Source organism: Lissotriton vulgaris, chromosome 11 (genome assembly GCF_964263255.1).
Source record: "Lissotriton vulgaris chromosome 11, aLisVul1.2, whole genome shotgun sequence".
Taxonomy (NCBI): Eukaryota; Metazoa; Chordata; class Amphibia; order Caudata; family Salamandridae; genus Lissotriton; species Lissotriton vulgaris.
This window is the reverse complement of record NC_141699.1, coordinates 439,502,056-439,519,990: the sequence shown is the minus strand read 5'-3', so window position 1 is coordinate 439,519,990 and position 17,935 is coordinate 439,502,056. Positions and strand designations below refer to the sequence as shown.

At 45.2% G+C, this 17,935-nt stretch overlaps 2 long non-coding RNA genes across 2 annotated transcripts; one reads left to right on the top strand and one right to left on the bottom strand.

The window, feature by feature from the left end:
• Positions 1-6,764: 6,764 nt before the first annotated feature.
• Positions 6,765-9,699, top strand: LOC147679963 (uncharacterized). Its single transcript, XR_015301019.1, has 3 exons — positions 6,765-6,904; positions 8,494-8,640; positions 9,615-9,699. It is a non-coding gene; the product is annotated as an uncharacterized LOC147679963 (long non-coding RNA).
• Positions 9,700-11,302: 1,603 nt separating this feature from the next.
• Positions 11,303-12,298, bottom strand: LOC147679962 (uncharacterized). The gene is made up of 3 exons (XR_015301018.1): positions 12,160-12,298; positions 11,838-11,979; positions 11,303-11,390 (listed from the first exon to the last, which is right to left on the bottom strand). It is a non-coding gene; the product is annotated as an uncharacterized LOC147679962 (long non-coding RNA).
• Between the last annotated feature and the right edge of the window lie 5,637 nt (positions 12,299-17,935).

The following is a 17,935-nucleotide window of genomic DNA, read 5'->3' as shown; positions in this document are numbered from 1 at the left end:
CCTGTGGGCCCTCCCTGCTCCCGGGGTCCCTGCTGTGTGGCCTCCCAAGGACCTCACTTGAGCATCTACTCAATCTTTCCCAAGGCTGAGTCCTTGTATCTTTCTCCCTCGGTATCCCTGCCATGAGGCATCCCAAGGGTCCTGCGGGAGCATCACATCTACTCTTTCTATGGCGGCATGCCGCCCCTTGGCTCCCTCAATGCCCCTGCCGTGCGGCATCCCAAGGACACTGTGAGAGCCTTCCATCAACCCTTTAGTACGTTGCTCTTTTTACAATCTTCCTTGTGTTTGTTCCCCTTCACCTTTACCTGTGCGGCTGCGACACCTGCGTTCTTTTGATGTAGGTGGGTGGGATTCTTCTCTCTCCTTGGCCAGGGGGGCGGTTGTGAGTCCCTTGTGACCTCTTGGCCCTCTTATCCCCCTCTCCCTACCTCGCTCGCCCCCTGATTCAGAGAGCCCATGCTTCTTCGAGGGGGACCAATCCTGGTCACCCTTTTCCTAGCCCTAATGCGGATGGCGTTCGACCCAGGCCCCATCAGGTCCGGCTTTGCCTTCCCGGCCCAGGTTCCAACCTCCTCCAGGTAGTAAGTTGCCCCTCGCCCTTTATTTTCTTGCCTGTCTCTAATTAAACTGCGTTCCTGTTACCTTAAATCATCTCTGACAACGTGCTTTTGGTGCCTTAAAAGGTTGCAGTTTTATTCAACATCACATGTTTATACATTTTGTATTCGAGTGGTCTTTGCCCTTGTTTAGCTCATAGTTTGGACCCAGCCTTCTCAATTTCCCGGGAGCAGCCGGACACCCTGTCTGGGAGTCTGATTTATGGGCCTAGGCTTCAACTTGCTACCAACTTGGAGGGTGTCCGTATGGACCTGCCCGGGCCCCCAAATGGGGTTCAACCTGGGCCCCTATCGGGTCCGGCTTTGCCTTCCTGGCCAAGGTTTCAAGGCGCCTCCCTTTGCAAACTTTGCAAAGTACAAAGAAACAGGCAGTTTGTGTTGCACTCTGTAACAGTGGCAAATTCCTTATTTTACGGTGAGGGACAGCAAATGGATGAAACTGTTTAGTGGCATTCACTCATGTAAACTTCTGTTACTTACTGACACGTCCGCCCTTCCTTCATCATATTGTAACATACTCATCAACAAGGTCCTATTTCAGCTTCAGCCTCCCCTCCTGAGCATCATCATCAGGGTTTAAGCCCCCCACCCCAGACCGCCACCTAACCGGTTCCTTATGCCTGACTTGTGTCTCGCCATACAGGGATTCCACATAGAGCCATTTTCCAGCCATAATGCAGCCATGAATTGAACATTCTATTGCTTGAAAACAAAATGGAGGTGGGAATGTTTTTTTTCGTTTTTATCCTGTGGTTTTATATAGACCGAACTTGATCCGATGGTATTGGTTATCAGAGCACTTCAAATGAGCAACAGTTGCAATACAGGCTGACATATTAATTGTTGGTAGGCATGGGGAGATTACGTGATTTGCCCAGAATCACAGGATGTTTAGCGTCTTTGACGAGTCTCAAACCAGGTTCCCAAAAGTTGAGATCGAATACCCTAGCCATTAGGCCACATCCTCTCCCCAGAGTTATGTGTCATCTTTTTCAAAGAGGTGAGAAATGTGTCCTTTTGTCCCTGATCACCCCCAATTTTTGCTTGGTACTGGTGGTACCTGACTCTGATTGTGCCCTGGGCTTTGTTTACCAGACCCAGGGACAGTGCACTGTTGTAAATGTATATGGTGGTTAGGTAAAATGACATTTGGCAATGACAGACCCTTGTAAGTCCCTAGTATATAATGGTGCAAGGAAGATTTAAAACTACCTTTAACTCCCTAGTATGTAATAGGGCAGGAATGATTAGAGGCCCAGTAGATTTCCTGCACTGGAGCGTGTGCTGCTGTGTTGCCTGCTGTCACTTTCAAAGGCCGCCATGCTTTGCAGACTGTCCTTAAAATCACATGATATGCAAATTTGATTTTGGAATTAAAGGTACTTCCAAAGTAGTAATCTACTTAATTTTTATATATAAGTCACCCTTAAGGTCTTCCCTAGGTGTCCCTGGGGTGAATATGTCACTTTACAACGCGTGGTGTTACCACGCAGTAGGTAACAACGCAGTTGTTACAATGACCGCGTTGTTACTTTACATCGCAAGTCGTTTCTACAACTTGCGCTAGATGGCGAGCTGGACTTAGGAATAGTATAAATTACTATTCCTACTCCAGTTAGCGCAACAACAGGGAATGTGTTGGGTTTAAAATCCAACACATTCTCTGGTGTTGCACGCCACCTAGCGCAAGTTTTAGGAACCCCTGGGAGGGGGCCATGTAACTATAAGCAGGGACATTATAAAATATGTTTTTAAGCCCTAGTGAGGGGAAAACTTCAAAATACATTTTCCCCATTGTAGATAATTAGGTCCATAGGCTGACATTGGAATATTTTATTTAAGTATAAATATTGCTAAGAAGGAGCTAAAAAAATATAATTCAAGGACTTAAAATGATAGCTATGATAAATCCAACAACGTGCCACTGGTAGATTTATAATAACTATCACAGAAAATAAGTTATTAAACTTTCTTTTCTGGAAGCCAAAATCCAGCCTTCCAGCTGCTCTCACATGGTTGGCCAGCCTCTGTCAGGCTGCGTCAAGCTGTTTAATGAGGTATAATATAGCTTGCTTGAGAGACAATGGGTTTACTGTGGGAGGAGAACTGAGCCTGCAGAAGCAGAAGGCAGGAGGGAGAGGGGTAGCCAAACTGGTCTTCAAAGGAAGAATGACACTTTAGGATTAAGGGTGGGCGCAAGACTACACTCGGCCCATGGAGTGTACGTAGTGTTGCCTACTTTGCATTTTGCAAAGTAGGTGTAGTAGGCAACACTACGCACGAATGGAGCGAAGTTGCCCGCCATCAGCCTCCCTATTGCCCTCTTGTACATACATAAATTTAAGTAATAAGTGCAGGAAAGGTAAATAAAAGCACTTACCTGGTCCGCGGCATCCCGGGCTCCCTCTTCTATTTTGCGCCGACTTCTCCCATCGAAATGTGCATGCGCGGCCACCCGCGCATGCGCATTTCTCGCGAGAAATGAGCATACACGGGCGGCCGCGCATGCGCATTTCAATGGGGAATTTATTGGAAATTAAACTGTCCGGCTGGGCATATGATATATAACTATCTAGTCTATATTTATTTGAATTCATTGTTTTCTTGTATAGGGACCCTTGTCTCTGTTTAAACGTAACTACCCAAGGTCCCTAGCTAACTGCGCCTTTGGGTTCATTTGTATTGTATAAACAATATGTAGCGCAATCTGTTGATTGCAAGGGTTAGCACCCCCACCTTCTTTCTCAAGTGGTTTCCCCTCCTTCATCCCTCTACTACCCTTCCCCTTACTATCCTTGTCTGTGGGCATGTCTGACCATACGCCCTTGTACAATGAGGACTACATCAATAAACTTATAGAAGGCCCATCCCTGCTCACTGAGACTCCTGAGACTCCAGGTGCACAAAATGTCCCTCTTGGAGACCAACTGGAAAAAATAAAGAAGAACGTTGTCAGATTGCAGTTAATGATACTCCTACTCACTGAGTATCTTAAAGCCAAATTTATCCCAGTTGGGCTGCAGGTTCGTAACATACCTGGTATGTTCACCGACAACCCTAAATATACAACAGGGTTTAGCTATATTAGTACAACCTGCTTCAGGCATTGGATGGCGCTAGGCATCGATATAGCCTCAGAGGAATTGAAAAAACTAGAAGCTGAGATTGAAGATATAAAGAAACAGATTAGGGACAAATGTACTGTGCCTGAGTGTAATAAACTCCTTGATGAAATTGAAAAAAGCATAGGAGATTTTTACAGAATCGAGCAAAATAAAAAAGCTACCAAAATGAAGAAAGATATAAAAAACTTCTCACAGGATAGGGCTTATCCTTATCTAGTAAAGGACTACTACACGAATAGATCATACAGGGGCCCACAGAATCATAATCAGAGACCTTGGGGCCGTTACAATAAACGACAAACATTAGTCGGTTTTTCGGACACCTCAGCTGAGTCATCTGATAGCTCAGATCAATGTGAAAAGCCTGGCCCTTTCATTAGAATTCCTTTTTTGGTCAGAGGCCAACCAGATCCCCCAAAGAGAGGGAAACCCAAGCAACCAAAACGTTGTCCTTACCCACCAGGCGAACGCAACACCAGGCGACAACATTACCAATGGTAGACCCAAGTGTTCTGATAGATATCCAAGCATGGAGGTGCCTAACACCGTATCCTACAAAAACACCCTCCCTATTTTTAATCTTACGCAGCATCTACTCTCTAACAGTGAGCTGTCCTTGTTCAGTAAAGGACTATCATTCGTTCCTACAGTTCGCCCGAACTCCCCAGAAGTCCAAACCGAACTACTAAGGTTTTTCCCGTAAACTGAGATTGCATGCCTTCTTCCTACTAAACCCCCAACCCTTGACAGTTTCGAGCACACCTTTCAGACCGCCATCGACTTACTCACCGTCAGGCGGTATGGTCCCTGAAGAACTTCTGACTAACCCTGGGCGTAGTTCGCGGAGTCGGACTCCGCGAAGCTACGCGAAGACGTAGTTGCACTCCGCGAACTACGCGTAGCTCCGCAACCATGCGGAGTTGCTTGCTGGGCCCGTTCGCGCGCCGTTTTTCGTCTTCGGGAGCGCGGTGCGATGTTCGGGGCGTTGCCTGCATGCTCGGGATGGCTAGCGCGCTAAATTACCCCAGAGGTTTGTCCCGCCTGCTTGCGTTCCCTTATTTCCTGTTCCGGGTCACAAGTAACGTGGTCGCGTTGTGCAAGACATGTTCGGGAACTCATCTTCTCGTTCGCACTACAAAAGTGCGTGATCGCGCTAAATATCGCGCGAACCTACCCATGCGGTCACGATGGGCGCAGCCATCTTGGATCACACACTCTGGCTATGGTTTTGGGCCTACTTTTGCATCCTGTTAAAATCTCTTTAATCCTTGTCTTTTTACCCACTTTTTCTAACTTTCTTTAGTTATTACCTATTTCTCTCTGTGCCTAGGTTTATATTTTTCATTTTATTTCTACTTTTACAACTTTTCTATTGCTTTTTACTTCCTTCTTGTTCTTTTACCTTGCTTCTTCTTTCCCCTACCTTTTTGTCTTGAACTTTTAGTTTTCTTCTACCCTCCACCCAGAACCATGGTCAAGGGCGCCAGCAGCAGCGGCGGCTCAAAGGGCAAGGCGCCAGTGCCCCCAAAAACTAGGCTGCCTTGCGGCAGAATGCGCCCCCTAGGGGTGAGGCCCCGCCAACTTTTTGGGGAGGAGGAGGTGCCTGCCCTGGTGTTTTTTATCCAGCGCTACCTCCCCTTGATGTTGGCAGCAGGTGGCAGGCCCGGCTCCGGCTACCAGCATATTGAGGAGCGTCTCCGGCGGTGGGTGAAGGTGCGCCGGGCAGTCTTCCGCTGCTCCGGTATCCGGCGTACCCACCATCAGCTGACCCACCGTTGGGCAGACATTTTGGACCGGGAGCAGGACCTGTTGGACCTGCTTGGCGTTGAGGTCGTGGGTCTTGGTGAGTGGCTACCCAAAAAAAAAAAGTGTGTGTATAATATATCTCTATAGTAGTATAAGTATTGTTATTGTATCTTTGTAAATCTTGGCTGAATAAGTAACGCGATGACTGGTGCTCCTAGTTACATTTCCGATGTATTCCGTTATTATATCTACTGTAATTGTATGACACTGGTCTATGCTGCGCTTCTTCATCTTCACTGACTCTTGCGTGGTCAATTTGGCGCTAGCTTTTGCTGTTTATTGGTGTGAGATTTTCTTTATTGTAGAGAACTGAAGTTAGTTAATGCTATTAATAGAGTCTTGTCCTTCCTTTGTCCGTCAGTGAAATAGCCGTTGATGGATAATTGTACGTGTTTGCAATGCATATTGTATCATTTTTTTTCACGGCCTTCTCTTCTGCATGAATACTCCTCTGGCAATGAATGCAAAAGTTACTTTGTTCTTCTTACCTCAGCCAGGGCCGGATTTAGGCATGTTCAAGCTGTGCAACTGCACAGGGCCACCAAACGCCAGGGGCCACCCCACCAATATATATCCTTAATTTAATAATCCTCAGAGGATGGATACATATTTGCGTGGCGGCCCCTGGCAGGGATTTGGTGCCTCCGGCTCTGTTCCACTTCCAAACACCCTGACTCCCCCCTCTTCACTGGCCTCCGTGCTCCGCCCCGACCTCCTCTTCCGGGCCCCCCACCTACGCTCCCTGGCCAGGAGTCCAGGACCACCATGAGCCTAGAGCCGCCCCTGCCTCAGCCCTCCATAGAACTGATGTAGTTTGTTTATTGAGTGGGTAGGGCAGCAGTAGCATTCAGTCAGTAGCAAAACAAAATATGATGCCATGAACGTACAATTTCGTGTTAGTTAGTATGCACAAAGTTAAGCATGTCTCCTCCTTGTGATCTATGCATTTTGCTGGCAAAAAATGAAAAAGAAATGGCTACTTACAGATAATTGATTGATTACCCCATTCTTGAATCTGTGGTGTTGTTCAGGTCTTACTGCCTCTGTGTTACTTAGTAATCTGCAATCAGAATGTTTATGGAACATTTGATTTGTTTTCTCCAAGTACTCTAGTCAGTGAATCATGCAAGGCAGTAGTCATTTGGTAGACCAATGTTTGTTTCTTTTAATGTTGTAGCAGTGGTTTTTGAAATGCTGTCTATGTTTCACAGCACTCAATGTTTTCTCTTTCTTTATTATTTCTTACATGAACCACAGAACCCAGGGGCAAGCAGAAGGCTGGGACCGAGTCGGCGGGTGAACGTGAACCACAGGCACAGAGCTCCTCTACTGAGGATCCTGCTGCTGTCCCTAGTAAGTCCAACAGTGTTTTCTTTTGGAACAATGATATTTCCCTAACTTTCTAACGGAGCTTTTTTTCCAACCGATTAATGACATTTCACCTAACTAAATTTTGACAAATGCTTGTTTTTGTTTTATGTTTTCAAAATTTTGGGTATTACTATCTGTCCCTGCCTTTCTGTTCCTTGAAAGAGCCTCTCTTATGACTCTCTGTGCTACTACTAGACTGTCTGTAGGTAAGCTTGCCCTGTTGCCCACTCTTTAGTTAAGGTATCAATCTTTTCAAAAAATCTGTGATCGAATAGCGGAAGGCACAGGGTCCACTCCTGTCTTATGCTTTTTCCTCTGTAATGTCTCTTCTTTGCCAATTGACACCAACCAAGTATGCATCCAGATGTTGGTCTACTATTTTTGTAAGCGTTAGTAATGAATACCACTACTACTCTTGCGGGTATTCTTCTATGCAGTCACATACATAACTATGTATGCACCCCAAAATTGGATGTTGTTGTTGATAGGCAGGTTGGACCTTACTTACTTACAGTCTTACACCTCAGTCACAGAACTCAGAGGAACCCACAATTCAATGAACGACAACCTATATGGGCTCAGTCATTGGTCAATTATTCAATTACCCCTTTCCTGAACCCCAATATGAAAATGCCAAATGCTTTTATTACACAATCTATAACCTAAGTAACCCCCTTTTGCTCACTCTCTCGTGTAAGTCTACAAGACAACAGACACTGAAAATATACTTCTGAGTCAATGTGGTACTTCAAAACCTTTATTTTGTTAGAAGTAACTAAGTAAGTAACATCAATGTTTTTAAGTTGTTCTGTGAAATGCGTCAAGGGCAGGGCCACCAGAAAAAATCCAGAGTTAAAAAAGGCTGAATAAAAAGTAATCTACATTTGTACAGCTACCAGTGCACGATAGGGAAATGTGGGAAATGTCGGAGACCCCTCACCATTGAACGTATACTGGTTGCATATGCCTCTTTTTGGTAAGCTCTGGAAATCTTTGCTTCGTAGAAGGAAATCTTCTCATCTGCCGAAAGATAATGACAAAAGTGGTGCACGTTAGACAGTATGAAAACATTACATACATTTATTCAACTTTTTAGCTGTCATGCTAAAAAAAAGGTGTAACCTGAGGCTGTAAGGAAATTCCACAATCCACATTCAAAAAGTAAATACGGGCCTTTCTATTTTCCGAACTCTTCAGGTGTATGCTTTGAACTATCATGTGGCCTCAAAGGCGTCTTCTCGTACTGCGCAACAAGCTGTGAGGTAGCATGCGCAAAACTGTAGACATGTCATTGATGTACAAACTGGTTAGGTTACATGGTTCAGTCTAACTTTCCAAGGACTAGACAAGAGTAGCAGTATAGATGAGATGAGCTTGGGTACCATACCATACCAAACAAATGCTAATATGTGTAGTGTGTTACTTACTCTGCTGTACTAGGCAATGTGGACTACTACTGATTACGTTGTACTTAACTGTTTTGCAGAACTCCGTTTTTGGTGAACAAGTACAATGGGGGCTGTGCATCCATCTAAAAAGGTGTACTTAATTACTTATTTTTATTTTTGCAGAACCGGTACCATCCACCAGTGCCGACGGGGGCAGCGGCGCTGCAACGGCGGCAGCAGAGGCGATCCCGGAGGGGAATGGAGGACCACCAGAGGCACCTACAGCAGCACCGGCAGCAGCGGGGGAGGAGACAACAACGGTGGGCGATGGTAAGTTACATTCAATAGTGATCCGCATTACTTGGTGGGTGGGGAAAACTTCCTCACTATACTCTGATATTTATAATGAACTTGAAGTTCTACTGGACAATATATGACGCCACCGTTGTCATTACCAAGCTTAGCAAAAGCATTACCACCGGCGAGAATTGATAAAATAAGTTATACAGGCCTCTTCTATGTGACTACAACTCAGCTGTGAAAGGTTGGTGGCAGACTGAAAAAGTCTTATCCACAACATTACATGACCGCGATGGATTAACATGAGATTGATTTTAAGTATGATGAAAGGAGCAAGGAAAAAGCTCCAATCATATAATATAGAACGATACTTTGGAATCAGCAATGCAGGTGTTTGAGAGCAGTTGGATGCGTGGGTTGTTGTGGAAGCATAGAAAGGGGAAAACACAGCTGCCTGCGTGGGTGGGAGACACATCCAATATCGGTGGTTAGTGGATAGTGGATACTAGTGTTGGCAGCGGTGTTTTGGTTAAACCCAAAGGCAAGGGAAGGAGGGGACGACTGGATGCATTCCTGGTCGTTGCTGGCGAAACACAAACCACCTAACGTTTGTTGGCGATATAAAGAATGATAGTCTCTAGAGTAGGCATTTACTAGTACTAGCTGGCCACTGTTAATGTTAGTTGGAGACTGTCACTTTTCCCGGAAGCACAGAGTATATGATATAAAAAAACGAGATATGAAAAAGACAGGTGTTCGTATGTGACCGTTGAAGTACACCCATGCTACCTATGTTACTAGGGCAGGCATAATGCCGTGCCAAAAAGGCAGACAAATGAAGTATATAAGGCGTAGAATGTTCAAGATAGATAAAACAACATTTTAGGTACTCAACTTGCTTGCTATTGCTACTGTACTGTGCCGCCCACTATGTGTTGGATCCATGTTGTGTTCTTGATTTGCTGGGATTTTTGATTACAACAATTCTGTCTCTTTCTTTATAGTTACTCCTTCTAAACCAACGAGGAAGGAGCTGGCAGTCCGGGCCCGTCAGCGGAAACTGCAGGCCATCGTTGAGGCCTACCGCCGGCTGGTGGCTCAGGCCGAGGAGGAGGAGGAGAAGGCAGCGGCAGCAGCTGCTGCCTCTTCCAATGCCCCGGCCCCCAAGCCTGCAGGAGTACGTCGGCGTGGTCAGGCAGCCGCCCGCTGCCAGATTTTCCCCGCATCGTCCACCCCCCCACAACAACATGGCTGCCAATGTAGGTGCCGCCAGTTCCAGCGAAAAATTCTCCTCCGGGTAGCCAGGCTGGAGGCTCAAAGCAGTCAGACTAAAAAACAAATAGAGGAGCGTGTAAAGATCCTAGTGGATCAACACTTAAAAGCCCGCCGGCTATGAGATGGACCCTGTTTGCCCCTTTTTCAATCCTTTTGTTGGTGGGTGGGAATTGGGTGTTGGGTTTTAACTTTTTTTTTACATGACATTGAGCGTGGGAATTTGGTTGGGGTTAGGGGAGGCGGGTAGGGGGACAGCTGTGGTGTAGGATTTATATATATTTTATTTTTGTATCATCTTTAGTTATATATTACATTATGTTAAAATAAACGAGACACAAAGTTATGTTAAAAAGAAAACATTTGAAGTTCATTTGCGTTTCTTGTGGGGTTGGAGGGGGGAGTGTTTCACCAAATAATGTACGTTGTGCAACCTCGCAAGGTTTAATTTGGCCATGCAGGTCGGCGGACAGTGCTTTTTAATAATAAAATATATTGCCCACATCTTTAACATGCAAACAGATAGATGCAGTAAACCCTCACCGAGTTATATTTGTAGTATTAGAAGAACGACCAGTCTGTCTTGCGTTATACCTCACTGCAAACTTATCTTACCTGTGATTGCTGATGAGATGATGATGATTTATCATGAAGTGTGGCACTGCAAAGGCTGCATTTGATTTCCAAGACAATGGCGAAGAATCTGTGGTTCAGAATCAGAACTTCTGTGATAGTAGTAGACAGACCCTGCCAGTAGCGACAAAAAGAAAGAGACAGTCATTTGCGTGACAGACAATGTGGGGGTAGTATAAGTAAGTACAGTACATTGCATGGGTGACCCAATATTGCAACTGCTAAACTGAAACAAAACAATGGTTTTGGGGACTGGAAACTAAGTGCAAGAGAAGATAAGAAGTTCAACTTTACTTGTAGTACTCACGGCAACGTCAAACTTTTCTAAATCATAATGCTTTACACTTTAAACCGCAAAAATTACGCCAATTCATTAGATGCATTCGTTGTTTGATGTTAATGGTAAGTTATTTGGCGTTATACACAGAGCTTGAGTTGGGAAGCCGCAGAAGATCCTGGCCATGCCTTGTTGACATTTCACTATTGTTGCTTTGACCACATCTGCCCCAGCAAGCGCGTGATCAAATTGTTGGTGTATATTTAATGTAAGAAACATCACACCTCAATGTAACCACGCAGCCCAGGGGAAGAGGGTTAGGGTTTGTTTAATGGATGGGTACGGGGGTTTTGGGAAAGGTTTGAGAAAGAAAAACAGTACGCATGGAGATTGGAGACAACAAAAGCAAAACAATGAAGACGATGATTTATGATGTTGATCCGCTAGCTAATGATTGTAAGCAATGGACGTAAGAAAAGGACACGCTGAATATGATTCTTGGTTTCCCGCCGCAATCCAATTGCTTGATGATGAGGATTTGTGGTAAGGGTGAGAGTTGATGCTCATACTATAAAGCAGTGGGTGAAAGATGTCCAGCCTGAAAAAGAAAAGGCAAATACAAAAGAATGTGAATGACCTAAACAAATTTTAATACAGTGAAGATAAAAAAAATACAAGAGGAGTAGTCGTATGAGAGGACTTTCAGACTGAGGCGGCTTGGATACAATTTGTATAAGTCTACTAGTTGCATATCATTTTTAATCTAGAAGTACAAAAAAAGACAGGAGCCAGCACACAACAACAGGCCCACGACGACACAGGTTTGGCCGTTATACAAACTGCATTTCCCTAAAAATTTCAGAGCCACAGAAAGGTGAATGAAATTGAAAAAGCAACCTAGCATTTACAAAATTAATCAACAAAATCAATGCGTCATTCTCAGTCATCAATCATACCACTATTGTACTCTACCACAGCACTGTGCACAAACATGTAGTAGCCTGGGTCTACTGTGCTGTGACTCTTATTTGTATTTATTTATTACCTTGTATTCCACTCCAAGAAACATCGTGCATCAATCAGCTCAGATCCAACTGCCTGACAGCAAAGATATGGTGGTCACCATCATTATCATCAGCAACTCAGTCTGTAGTGAGTGACTACGATAAATTAAGTCCTGACTGCATCTGTAGTAGTAGGAACACAAGTGCGTAAATAATTTCCATTATTAGTAAATAACATAGAAAAATTGGCTATCACGTGAGTCTGAACTGAAGTTACTAGTATACTTCAACTCCATACACATTAGCTCAGAGTCAGCAAAAAAATACATCCAATGCAATGCATGGCATCATTCATTTTTATACCTGTTTTGCTCTTCTCTTTCACTGTCAGAAGATTGATCACAGATGCTGCCGAGCCTTTGTAATGCGAGTCATCACAACAAGTTGACTTCAGTTGTGGATGCCTGCTCAAGTTTCTTTTGACACAGAAGAGTCGTCTCTGAATGCCTGCAGACAGAGGTGGTAGCCTTAAGAGTAAGACTCAGCAAGGCAGGTATTATGAGTTGCAGATTTCAAATGAAATAGAGGATGGCTGTAGTCATGTACGGTTCACTTATTATGGAGGGACTGTTAGAGGCTACATTATTGTTATTGTACTATACTCCATCTACAACATCAAATGTATGGCTGCCAAGATGGAATTGTATTGACTTGAGTGGGAGTCAAGAAGATGGAGCAAGACTCTGAGGAGTGCAGTCAACATGGAACATAAATGCACAGGCGTGCAACTCCAGGAGGTAACTAAAAAAGATACAGCGAAAATAAATGCACAGGTGTGCAACTCCAGTAGGTACATTAAAAGAATGAGTGGTGGGGATGGATTTGGTTGAGCTTTTTATTTTAAGATTAGCAGTTTTGCACCAGAAAGTCATTTTTAATAAGAAAATAAATAACACAAATAAAAGAAGGGAAAAAGTCACAATTTAACAGCCTATTGGTCAGGGAAGAGGTGCTCGTCCTCAAACTCTGTGGGTCCGGACAGCAGTAGGTCATGTAACCCAGCAGTGATGAATTCTTCGGGCTCGCTTTCTTCATCCTGCTCTGATTCACGTACAGTATAGTCTGGTGGTATGAAGTGTTGATTCATTTTTATCATTGTCAGCCTCTCGACGCTTTTGGGGGAGAGACTGGTCCTTTTCGATGTCACAATGGCACCAGCAGCACTGAAAACCCGCTCAGAGGCGACACTGGCTACAGGACAAGCCAAATACTTTATCGCCAGCCTGCTCAGCACTGGCCACTGTCTCCTTCTTTCATACCAATAGACCAATGGGCTTTGCTCCATGAACACCTCTGTTGTGTCATCCAGATAGGCCTGAACCATCCGCTCAGTGTTCATTGGTGCTCGGCTTTGCTGCTCCTCTTTCCCCTTTGCAACAGCAACGGACTTACCCATCCCCTTCTGTAGAAAAAAAGCAGTTATGCTTTTGGTTGTGTCTGCTGAATCAGATCGTGTAGGTGCTGCTTTTGGTACTGTTGGTGCCTGCTGGGAAGCGGACGCACCGCTCTCATGCTCTGATGAACTTGCCTGAGTTGCCTCAGGAGGATGGCCTGGAGTACTTTGACTGTCCTGGGCTGGCACTGTCAGGCCTTTAAGTAACAGCCGTTCAGTTTCGAAATCATTAGCTTCCACAGCTATGGAACTTTTGTAATTGGCAACATCCCCATCTGAAAAAGGAATGACTGCGCTACTGCTGACAAACAATTTGTACCGTGGATCCAAGATTGTTGCAGTTATGTAATTTGGATCTGACACAATCATTTTAAGCCTTGCATTTACAGATAAGCGGTTGCGTAAGGCCTTGGCCAAGGTACATGCATCAACTTTTTCTTCGTCACCTTCGTATGTTTCACAGACCTCCTTCAGCTGTTGCTCGAGCATGTACAACAATGGGATGGCTTGGCCCATAGTATCACCACCCCCTTTTCTGAATCGTTTTTGGCCACTATAGGTGTGGCAGGGTATACTCAGACATGAGTCCCTTTCTCACTGCACCATCAGGATTCAAGCAAGCCGGGCCGAAGACGGCTGAAATGCCAGAAACCGGTCCCCGGTAGCTTGTCTCCTTTCTGGTGAAGAATTGGCTTGGTAGTTTAGTCTGCCCTGTTCCCATGATGCACTGGGCCAGGGACAGACTGATTTGCATATAGCCAGGTTCTGAGCTGGGATGGTGCAGTGAGATAAATAACGGTGATGGATCAAGCCCTGATCTTTGGACTGGGTAAGAGTGGTCTGCTTAATTCAGACACTCTGTTTATCACCACCCCCTTTTCTGAATCGTTGGCCCATAGTACAGTCCTCCCTGCTAACTGCACGTGTGAACACCACAAAAGGTTGTAGCATCTCTGTCAAGCATTTAATGATGTCCCACTGCCACATCTCAACGGTCAGGCTTTTAAGATTAACAGTAGGATCCACTAATCTTCTTGACATTACATAAGCATTCAGTGGTATGTACTGCTCAAAGAGACGCTCAAGCATGAAATAAGTCGAGTTCCAACGTGTTGGGACCTCCTGGATCAGTGCTTTGACTGGCAAATTATGCTCCCGCTGAATGACGCGTAGCAGCTTCCGCGCTTTGAAAGAATGGTTAAAATGCGTGCATATTCTTCTGCAGATGGTCAGTATGGTGCTGACTTGGAGTTCATTTTTCAGAAAGTCTTGCACGACTAAGTTAATGCAGTGTGCCAAACAGGGTACCCTGAAATACTGTCCATCTTTCATTGCCCTCACTACATTACTGCCATTGTCGGTGGCAACAAAACCAATCTTAAGGCCTCTTGGTTTCAGCCATTCAAAGACCTTGCTGTTAAAGTCAGACAAAATGTTGTCAGCAGTATGATTTTTCTCCATACCAAACATGGCTACAGTTGCATGTTTGCGAGTGTCATTGAAAATCCCAGCAACGTCAAGAAGGCCTGATGTTAACTTGTCTTTCACACCTGCAAAAGAGATCCAGTGTGCGGTGATGCACATGTAATCTGCTGTGGCTTCGCGACTGCTCCACATGTCGGTTGTCAGGTGGATACAATGGACAACACTCTGTTGTAAGGCTTTCCCAATCAATCCCAGCACGTTGTGGTGTAGTGCTGGAATAGCAACTCTTGCAAAATAGTAGCGACTGGGAACGTCCCATTTTGGGGCGAGTGTTGCCACTAATTGCCGAAATCCCACTGCCTCAACAAATGAAAATGGGAGAAGGTCGAGTGCCAACATTTTTGCAAGTTTCACATTGTACAAACGTGCTGTTGGGTGGTTCCGCTCGTACTTTCCCTCCTGCCTAAACATGCCAGTAATGGTAAGCTGCTTGGTAATTCTTTCTGTTCTGCTAGACGGACCACCTTTCAACGCAGACTGTTCACTCCTTGCCCTTGGTGTCTCCGGCTGACTCTGGTGCCACTGAGAAGTTGCTGATGCTGAGGATTTGGACTGCACCACTCCAGTGCTGGCGACAGGGCTCATTTGTGTACCACTCCCAGATAGAAGGTCATCGTCTCCCTCTTTTTCCATGAGTGGACCTTGTAGTACTGTATCCTCCCCACCAACACCAGTGCTTACATCTTTTAAGCTTGCAAGGTGGTTCTCCCATACAATTGTGTGTGTTTTTTTCATATGGGTCATTGGGCCTCCAGTACCATAGTTTGTACCAATCTTACCACGACTAACATTGGTGTGACAAATGGTGCATATAGCAATGTTCTCCTGATGTGGGTGAACCGTAAAAAAATCCCAGACTGGGGAGCTAAACTTTTGTCTCCTGCCATAGGAAGAGGAGGACCCACTTCCAATCCCGGATGAACTGGAGCCTTTTTGTTGAATTTCCCTATGTGACAGTTCAGTACTAGTACTGCCACTACCTCCTTCTGTTGAGGTGGTGCTTGCGCTGGATGTCGCACGCTGCCGGGCCTTCGCTGATGCAAAAATGGGAGCTGGTGTTACTTTGGGCGCTGAGTGTGTAGGAGTTACACGTGCTATCTGCTCATCACTAATCGCAGCCCTTCTGGATAGGGTGAAAATGCTGGTCTCTACATCCTCTGCACCAGGAATAACGCTTGTGATGATGACATTGTCAGTGTCAGACCCGTCTTAATCACCATCAGTATCCTGTTCACCTACATCGAACTCCGGAAGTTCAAGCCTTGACGGATCCTTCCTTTTTCCCAGCCTGGTCTTAGGATGCCTCTCCTTTGAATGTTCAGTTCTTCGTTGTGGATGCCATTCCTTATCAAGGTCATCTGAAGGGATGCTATGCGAAGAACTCGATGCACTGCCACTAACCCTCCTTTCCTTTCGTAAATTTAAAGACAGTAGATCACCTCCAGAAGTGGCTTCCTCTTCTTCTTGCTCGGAATGAGGCTCTACTTCCTGAACTGCCCCGACATCGGGAGGAACAACTTCCACTATTGCGTGCAGAGACGGTGGTTGTTGTTCTTGAGGAAGTACTATAGCGTGCTGTGGTTCTTCAACAACTACTATTGTGGGATTTGGTTGTTGTTGTTGAACAACTATTGCGGGCGGTGGTTGTGGTTTTTCAACAACTATTGCGGGAAGTGGTTGTGGTTGTTGAACATCTACTGCTGGCGGCGGTTGTTCAGCACTTTCATCTTGCGTGGATTGTGTGCTACTTTGAGACAGCGATAAGTTAAGTTCAGGCTCAGTATCACTGCTTTGTAACACTAGGCCGGCTACCTCTTCGACCCTCATGTGCTTGGCCCTGGGTTGGTGGCTTGCCCCCGCTAATGCGGATGTGCTGGCTCCAGCTTGCACCACGGACACCGCTGCTGCAGGCGTACGTTTTGAGGGCCCAAAAAAGGTTTGGGGGTCCATACCAGCCTTAAGTGACACTTCCTTCTTCTGTACCTTCTTCTCAGCAACTTTCTTGGTGGTGGAGGACCTGGTACCTGCTCTCTTAGGACCCATCTTCTTCTGATGTCAGCACACAGCAGCACTCAGTAGCACAAATTGCAGAGATGTGTGGTCAGATGAGTCACACACCACACATGGCGTACAATTGAAGGACATCCTTCTGGCAGTTGAACGGGCGATGGATGAAAACAGCCAGCACCTCCTCAGTCTTTTTCTGTGCACCTACAAGCAAAGAAGACAGAACACGTCAGTCAAACAAGCAGTAAGCCAACACATGAACAATTGAAAGACACACAGGCCAATGTATAAAACACAAAAAAGAAGACTAATACTACGAGCACCACAGCTCCCAGCCACATGAAGTGCAGAAATAACCAATAATAAAGTCAAGCAGGCCTATCATATACCAATATGGACAGAAAAAGGAGGATGCCTGCTACACATGAGTCATGACAGGTTAATGCAAGGAAAATCAAAACACCCCATGGCTAAGAGTTTGTAAAACTTCACTGCAAAAACACATACAAGCCATAAAATTATTACACACACAAAAAAGTTACCTACCCCCCTGCCCAGACAACCAACTTGGAAATGCAATGGCATACACACATGCCGTAATGATGGTAATTAAATAGACCAAATAGAAACAGCTACATAAAGCAGCCCCGCTAACTAGTAACTAACTACCACCTCTGGGACTCTGGCCTACTATCAGATCAGACCAAAAGCAGGGAGGCCAATGATAAATGCACAAAGGAAGTACCTACAAAATGGCCGCCACCACATGGCCTGTCCAGGAAGACAAAACTACAACCAAATAACACATAAATGAGGACTTTTTTGTAGCACAGGGGACACATTAAACATTTTCGAGGAACTTTTATGCAACTCGGGACATATTGTTCGCAAGAATGCAAAATCGGCGTGTTCGGCAACGCGAATCGAGTGAAAAGTCGTTATCGCGTTCTTGAGCCAGTACATTGAGCGCGCGAACAAGACAAAAAAGGTAAGGTCGCGTTCTCACACGGTGCGACGTTACCAAAAGTACGCGAACAGTATTCCTAGGGTTACCTACTGGCAGGGAGTGCCATATTAGCTACACACAAGCAACCAAAAACTGAAAGTACCACCATTACAAAAAATGTGAAGCAATCCAAAGCCATACACGGGGTAATTAAAGTTACACCACAAAAATAGTTGATTAACTTGAAT